This window comes from Camellia sinensis, chromosome 4, assembly GCF_055761805.1.
Source record: "Camellia sinensis isolate YWXY chromosome 4, ASM5576180v1, whole genome shotgun sequence".
NCBI lineage: Eukaryota > Viridiplantae > Streptophyta > Magnoliopsida > Ericales > Theaceae > Camellia > Camellia sinensis.
The window spans coordinates 100,801,935-100,811,346 of record NC_138964.1 but is presented as its reverse complement, the minus strand read 5'-3'; positions in this window follow the sequence as shown (position 1 = coordinate 100,811,346).

Here is a 9,412-nt window from a genome sequence, read left to right as displayed (position 1 = left end):
TATTTTGGGGGAATCAGTTTTACCTGAGGGTATCAGTTTACAGACAGAATTTTGGGCAGAATTCAGTAGAGAGTGTAGTCATTCAGCTATGCTCATATTTGTTCTGGTGAAATTAGGCTGAGATGCTGCCTGTTTTCTCTTTTGCTAGGGGGTAGTCTTGGAAGCATAGCTTCAGAAGGCTCAAATATTCCCCGGTACATTGGACTTGTGCTGATAGACTTTGTCAGGTCAGAGATTCAGTTCAAGGGCAAATCAGTGTTCCTTCGCCAGAGGCAGGGTAAAAAGGCCAGTCAGGCATAGATCATCAGTTCAACAGTCTTCGGATCAGCAGTCATTATCCATCTCACCTGTGTGCAGTTGGGTTGAGATATCTGCTTTTTCCACAGAGACAGATATACCGATAGATTAGTTAGATCAGGACAGTATGGTGGGAATGGAAAAGATGATGCATCAACTCCAGGAGAGTATGAAAACCATGCAGTAGGACGCTGCTCATTAAGCAGAATTTGCCAAACAACAGGGCGAGGTCATGGCTCAACAAGCAGAGTTAATTGCCAAGCTACAATAGCAAACCGGAGCATCTGCTTCACACCAGGTTCCTTCCCCACCAAGAGTCCCAATACCCGGGGAGACGGCAAATGTCCAGAATGTCCAGGAGGATACAGACATCCCAACAGGGCCACCTCCGCCCCCGATTCTACCTCAACTATCCAAGGCACCCACGCCTATCAATTTACCGAACTCCCCCTTTGAGTTTGAGGTGGACCCCACGGCAGTAAAAGTGAGCAAGCTTGAAAAGCTGTTCAAGAAATCTCAATGTGTGAAGTCCATTCTGGACATTGAGGATGGGTATACCGATGCGGCCGTAACTTTGCCAGACTGATTTAAGATGCCACATATCGACCGCTTTGACGGATCTGGGGATCCCATGGTGCATTTGCGGCTATTTTCGGACATACTGAGGCCGATGGGCCTCACCAGATTACAGAAGCTTTCTTTGTTCGGCCGGACCCTGTCAGGTGTAGTGGCCATTTGGTATGCAAAATTGGAAGATTCCGTCAAGAGGAATTGAGAGGAGATGACTGAGGCCTTCATAGCTCAATACTCTTTAACACGTAGATTGAGATTACAACCCGTGATCTTGAGACCACTAAGTAAGAGCCGAAGGAGACTTTCTCCGATTTTGTAACCCGGTGGAGGGCTAAGGCCTCGATGATGACCATCAGGCCTGTTGACCAAGATCAGATTCGGATGGTTGTACACAACCTCCAGCCCAAGCTCATGCAGAAAATGATCGTTCTCCCTCTTCCCACCTTTGCAGATCTACATGAGATTGGGGTACAGATTGAGGACGCTATGAAGTAGGGCCTTATTAACCAGGAGAAGGAGCAGCCCAGGAGGGCATTTTCCCGCAGTTTGAATGCGACCACCAGTGGTGATGCAGCTGCAAGATCTTCTGAAGTGGGCATGGTCACCACCACCACATCAAAAACAGCTACCCCATTCACCGGTGCGTCCGGAAGTAGCTCACAAAAAACTAAATATCCACCTCGAGTCAAGAGGATTTTTACCCCACTTTATATACTTTTGTCAAAGGCTCTAGAGGTCTTACTCTGGAAAGGACATCTGAAACCGTTGGAATAACGACCTCTACCCGATCCTATCCCTCCAAAGCATGACCAGACTAAGTACTGTGCCTACTATCAACAAACCGGTCATGACACTGACAGTTGCTTTCGTCTTCGCCATGATGTATAGGATCTTTTTGACAATAGGGTCATCGCCGCACCAGTCTTGCAAAGTCTATCGGCACTTGATCAGTGAACTTATGGGGGATAATGTAACTATGTGATCGAGAGATGAACCACCTGTGGATGGCGCTCGATTTACTCTAGATGTGGCGTATAGCACGCACTGTTTTGAGCATTTGCGAATGCTAGTTTTTGTACTTTCTGACTTGGGTATTGAGTCAGTCTTGTTGTGTTGTATTGAGTCAGTCTTTTTGTACAGAGTCAGTCCTTTCTTACTGAGTCAGTTGGGTCTGTCTTGTTGTACCGAGTCAGTCTTGTTTTGTTGGAGTCGGGTGATTTCGGGGGTGTTACCTCAGACATCACTTGCTTGTTTTGTGTTTGTCTTTTTGTTTTCTTTTGAGTCTGTTTCTACCTTGGAGCCAGTAATGCCAACAGATTTGAATGAACAACAGTGATTTTTACACTTTTGTGTTTGCTTCTGCCTTGTGCTAGTTGTGCCAAAAGTTCTGAATGAGATGGCAGTATTTGACTAAAACTGTGTCTTTTTTTGTGCTTTGAAATCATTACATTGACCTGAGTTTTTCAAAACTTTTTGAACATGGTGATGAAAACGAAGAGGAAGGAATTCAACAAATTTTTAGGAAAAAACATTATTTCTGCTGGGCTTTGGCAATAATAGTTCATTTTATCAGCACCTAAAAATGTTTTTTTCCTACATAGGGTGAGCCAAAGCCCAGTAGAAAATAATTCAACATGGTATATGAATTTTAACAAAAATATAAAGTGAATGCATATACAATGCTTGTGCCAAAACATTTTATATCTTTTCCAAAACCATGAAATACCAGATTAATATTAGAATTCATAAATCACTTCTTTTACAATAGAAAATAGGACAGTGAATCACACATTGAGAATCTCAAAGCAATTCCAACCTTTCACAGAAATTTCGTCCGCGGGAAACCATAAACCTGTACCTATGTAAACGTAGGCTCTACAAGCACTATTATTGCCTTTTCAAGGAAATTTTGTTTGCAAGATTGGCACCTATGTATACACGCAGTTTTTAGGACTTTCACCATGGACACTCAAACCAACTTATTTCAATAAGACAATACATACTTCTTAGATTCACCCATTTTTCTCAAAGTGATAAATATTTCCAAAGTATAAATATGAAATAATGCTCAATCCAAATGAATGAGACAATAGTTTCAATTCTTCTAATTCTCATGCAATTTCTACAACAACCATAGCTATTCTCCATTGATAGCCAAAATAGATATTTCTAAATAGATAAACAATTTTTGATAAAGATAAACTTTTCAAATTTCAAGATGTGAGTGATAATGCATATCTAATTCCACTATTCTCATCAATATCAACCCAATTTCACATTTCCAACATCAATTCATTATTTATATAAAACCAACGTTTAAGACATTTAGGGCAAAATCCATTTTTCTTCCAAAATCAATTCCAAGTATCAAAATCAACCACTTTATCATAACTCAAGTTTATTTTCAACACCACAATCATTTTCAAAAATCCATTTGAAAACCTTTCTTTTGATTTTTAACCCCAAACCCTAGATTTGTTTCAAAAATCTCCAAAATCGCAATATTGTTTAGAAATAACAAATAACTACATTAAAACTCATAGAAAGTGTGCAGAATCAGTACCTTAAGCTTAGAAGATGAGATAAATAGTGAAGGAACTTCAACAACACCCAAACCCAACTTCGTTCGGATCAAAAGGAAGCCCGCGGTGTGCTCTACCTTTTAACCAAGGGACATGGGTGAAGAAACTCGATGGATCAAGGCGTATTTGTAAAGAGAAGTAGAGTTTTTAGAGAGAGAGGGTGTAGATCTAGGGTTTTTAGAATGTTTAGAGAGAAAGAGAAAAATGAAAAAAGTGACTCAAAAATGGCTGTTTACGAACTGATAAACACACAGATTGCTTGAGCATAAGAAGTGTTGCTCGAGTGACTAGGTAAAATAAGTTGTACCGGTCGAGCATAAGAAGTGTTGCTTGAGCGAAGAATACCAACTCTCAGAAGTTTTACAAACAGAGAACCACCTTTTGAGCACAAGAAGGCTCGCTCGAGTGAACACCGCTCAAGCGAAAAATACTAACTTCCAGTATCTCTGCAGACCTGCAAAAGTACTAGATGCTCACAAAGACCGCTCGAGCACAAAAAATGTCACTCGAGCGAAAAAGTAAAATTCTGGGCAGCAACAATTTTAAAAAAAACAAGCTACCAACCTATTCCAAATGCAACCAACACATCCCAATAGCCAAACTCAAGGAGAAATAAGGGAAAAATAAGACATGAACAACTATATAAGACAATGAAATCCGGATCCAAAACATCAAATGGTTTAGGTCTAAACAAGAATCGCTATATCTCGTTACATCGGGCCATTTGAAATTCTTGAGAGATTTTACCCTGTTACCTACCGACTTTCTTTGCCATCGGAATTAAGCCAAGTCCACAATGTCTTTCATGTTTCAATGTTAAGAAAGTATATTCGAGATCTGACGCACATAATTGATCATTTTAGGATTGTGGTTAATAAAGATTTGGGTTACGTGGAGAAACCGATACGGATTATTGATAGGCAAGTGAAACAATTGAGGAATAAGTCGATACCGATGGTGACAATTAAATAGAAATAGCATTACAGCAAAGATGGTACATGGGAAATAGAAGAGGAGATGAAAGTCTGATATCCGGAGTTGTTCACGGGGCAAGAAAACTTAAGTTTGGGGACCAAATTTCTTTAAAAGGGGTAGATTATAACAACCCTCATTTTTCCTTAGTCATATTCTTGAGAATTTGTATGGTTTTTGGTTTGTTAGCTCCCAGCATCTCCAGATGCAAGCCTACAAGTGGAGATGCTGCAAGCTTTCATTTTGTGAATTTTGAAAATTGTCTAAGTATGGGATCATATCTTATTTTGTGCTGTTGTGTTTTTGTCTATGTGTAAGATCCATGCTTTGGTCTTTACTTTATGTATTGAACCTAGGCTATCACCATTGTTACCTCATATCTAGGTCACACCTTTGAACCTCTTACACCTACGTCATTGAGCGTCAACACCTATGATCATCTTGGAACCATGTTGGTTGACCTTCACATTCACCCTTGCACCTTGGCCGGGGTGTGTATTATCTAGACCAAGGTGTGCATCACCTAGACTGAGATGTGTATCCTCTAGGCCGAGATGAGCATTACCTAGGCTGAGATGTGCATCACCTAGGCATTTGAGATCTTTGATCCTTGAACCTTGTAGCCTTGTTGTGCACCTTAGCCAACACCTACCAATCTTGTTCCTTGACTTGTACAACCTAGGCTGAGGTGTGTCACACCTAGGCCAAGGGTAACCTCTCCTAGCCGAGGTCAGGAAGACCTTACCTGTTCGAAGCCTACGTTTTGATTTCGAATCCTTGCTTTATCAGAGTTGTCCATACCACCTTACTTGTGGAGAAATCCATATCATTTGCCATATCTTTGTCTTGAAGAGAGGGAAGCTTTAGGAAAAAGAAGTTCTTGGAGGGAGTTAGATTTTCCAAGCTTAATTTTCATACTTTGAACCATTTGATTTATGTTTTGAGGTTAGATTCTTGATGTACTTTTGTTGTTCTTTATATTGATCTGATCACATTGCATGATCTAGCATGATTCATGAGCCATGCATTAACTTAGAGATTTATTTTAGAGAGAGAAAGTGATGTTCTTGTGTTCTTGAAGAAAAGCTTTGTTTTGATTCAAAAGTTTGTATCAAGTTCTATGTTTTTGTATATGTTTTCATGAAATCTTCAAGTATGGGTACCCAGGTCTATGTTTTTGAATTCAAATAATGAAATCTCAGATTTTAAATAAGGAGTTATGATTTTGGCATTCATATTCTTTATCTTCTTTAAAGGGAAACCTAGATTTCCAGGTTTCATTATTTCCTAAGTGTGGTCACCGAGACCCACTCTTGTCCAGTTTCCACACCTAGGCCAAGCATTGCATCTCATTTTTTCCTACATTGTATGATCACTTGCACCTTGGTCTACCTTCCATGCACACCTAGGCCGACCACTGTACACTTAGGCCGACACCTTATAACATCCCGGGCAAGCAGCCCACATCTCGGCTAAGGAGATCACACCTCGGTCAATAAGTGTGGGACCTCATCCAAGACATCTTGAATTCACCTAGGTAGGCCATTTTGGCCTAGCTCATCTCTGTGCATCCATTCCGAGACTTGGTTTGTACCCAACATGCCTTTCCAAGAAGAAAAATATTGATTTAACTTCCAGCACATGTTTTGCTCTGTTTTAACTTGGTTTTGGAAAGAAATGCCAAGATTTATTTTACTTATTTGAAACTTGTTTTGAGAGTGCATTGCATAACCATCTTTGAGCATCTCTTATTGTCTTTTTGAAATGCATTCAATGGGATTTACCATGTATTTGTAGGTCTTGGATCTTGTCTTAATCCCCCTCGACCAAGAAGGTATTGTGAGTCGTATTTTTAATAAAGTTATGTTATAATGTTTTGACAAAAGCTTTGCTTTGTTTTGAAAAGTATTTGATAAAGCATAAATGATTATCCCTTGCTTTTTTGTATAAAGTATTATGTTTGTTTTGATGGTATTCTTAAAAGGTCATTGTGTGCTAGGGGATTCTAATACAACTAGTACCTTTGTTTGAGATATGTCTTTTGCCACCGATGGGTGGGCTTGTATAATCGATTCTAGGTCGGTTATTCTTTTGTTTTGTCAAAGAATGTTTGTCCTTTGTATTATGTAGATGTTAGTAAGCATCCCTTGAAGCTTTGAAAGCCTTTAATTGATGAACTTGGTTCACCCTTTGATTTTATTATAAGTTATGATATGTATTGTTTTGATAAAATCTCAGATATTATTCATTCAAGCATTTATTACTTATATGATTCACTGAGTTTTCAGTTTACCTTTATCTCTTATATATATGTAGGTGATAAGCAAGAAGACGATGTCGCCTAAGCTTTATTTGGAAAATGTTTTGGGTTCATGTTTTGTTATCATCTTGAAGATTATGCATCTTAGCTTTGTAGATCCTTTCTTTTGTATGTTTGGGCTTGAGAAGCCTTTTAATCAAGATGTAAAATAGGAATGTTTATGAACAAGCTTACTGTCTTATGTATCCAAGTTATAAAACCATATTAATATTTATGTATCTCAATATATGACATTTTATTTGATCTATGCACATCTTTTATGAATTATTTAGATTTAAATTTATTGCTCCCGCACATATATGTCCTATATATTTTACTCGGTATGTGTGAATCTTTGTGAGTTAGCCTTCGGTAATTTAAGATTGTTGGTAAGCACAACATCATTCTGTTAGGGGCGAAATGGGGTCGTGAAAGTTACAGTAGTCTTTATAATTTATGAGTAAGAAAAGAAAAATGTAAGGTTTTGTGTGGTGTTACTTGTACATATAATATATTGTTTGTCAATCTTTTAGCCTAAAAGTTAAAAAATCACTAAGAAAATAAAAAAATCAACAATCTATACCAAAAAGTCAAAGATTCATTTTTCTTTCTATTTTTTGCATATCATTTTTTGTAAAAAGCCAAAAAGTCATCCCAAACATATTATTTTTTTTTACCTCATATTTTAGTCAAAAAGTAAAAAAGTTGCTAAAATAACATATTTCCAAACAAGGCATTTTAATATCCTCCGATGACAAATAATTTATGTATATTTAATTTGTGTTGGTCGATTGTTTGGTGTCTTTTTCCAAATTTATTTAAATTTAATTCGAATTTTAGAATTTTTGTTATAAAATTCAAAAATAGTTTATCCAAATTTACTATTTATTTACTACTATTATAAAAGTATGAAGAGTCTGTTATGTTTTCTACCTTTTTAAATCCTAATTTAACCCTCTCAAATCTATTATATTTTCTAAATGTTATGCAAAGTCCTATAGAAACCAACTATTTCTTTATTTTTGGAAATTTTAAGCCTTATAAAAAGAAAATTTAACATTAATTTTCTATATATACATTTAGATAAAAATAGTTCCAAGAGTCCTATACAAATATAAACAAACCGTCCCCCTTTATATATATATATATAAATATAAGTCTCCATATTTTTTACATTAATGATAATTGAAGAATGAAAAATAATTAATCTTTATTATTTCTTGTGTCTGCTTCTATACCGATATACATAATATATACAATTGTTTATCATGAATCAAATCACTGTGAATAATTTTGGTTGAATATTAAAGTTGCATGCATTCGTTCAAATTCAAACAGAGGAAAGCATATGCATTTTTAAAATAGAAATTTGTGTTGCATCTCAAAAATTCACAAGTTATCTTCTTACACTTTCTTTTTGTTTAAATTATATTTTATGAACTATAATATTTTACATGATACTTTAATAACCAATGTACGATGTCAAATAACCACTTTTATTGGTTTTATTTTTTAAATCTATTTTTCAGTTTTTAGTTTTTAATTTTTCATATTTTCTTAGTTTTGGTTATTAAAGATGCTAGAATTTCTTCATAGTTTATATTTAAATTATACTTTACATGAAAATTTAATATCTAATAATCTAAATAGAATTAAAAAGTAAAATATTGGTAAAAAATTTATAAATTTAAACCTATACTAATTTTATTATTATTTTTTAATATTAATAATGTTTTTTCCCCAAAAAGAATACATAATAGATTATTTTCTTAGTGTATAAGTAAAATTAAAAAATTAAAAAGTATTAAATTAAGTGAATCTAAAAGGAAAGTAAAAAGGATTATTGAAAAAAATAGTATCAAAGACGAAAAACGTATAAACTAAAAAATTCAAAACAAAAGTTTAAAAAACGAAACTAAACCAAACACTATAAACTTCTATTTTTTTTAAGTCTTTTGTCATTAATATCTAATTTTACACAAATTATTCACAAATTTCTTTCAATTTTATGTGAATTTAATAATTTAATTAAAAAATAGTACATACACACAAAAATGTAACACTAAACGTTTACATTATTTACGACCTACTATTTAATTATGAATAATTAATTTCTCATCGTTACCTTATTATATTGTTGCAAAAAAATTCACATATTACTTTTGTGATATTATATATATGTTAATGCCTATATATATATATATATATATAAATATAAATGTAAATTTATATATGTTATTGTATTCATACATTGTCAATCTGTAATGTTATATTACCATCGGATACTTTAATTTTATAACATATATCGCTTTAGTAATATAGTTATATTTACCTAGAAAAAATTGCGGAATTGTATATTGCTCTCCTATCAACTATGTTCAATACGTATATACATATATGTCATACAAATAAATATCCACAATAAACACATTCAATAATAAACCAAGACTTTACAAAACACTTACATCGTGATAATAATTGTACTTTCTATATTTATTTTTTTCACGACAATTGGATAGTAATTGTATACTAAAGAATGACATTATATTTTTCATCATGTAAGATATTCGTGGCATAGGAAACGAGACTCAACAACTTTTGATGTATAAAAATATATTACATATTAATATTAATGTATCCTTATACCAATAATATAAAATAATATGCAAATAGTGAGTTTAATAAATTT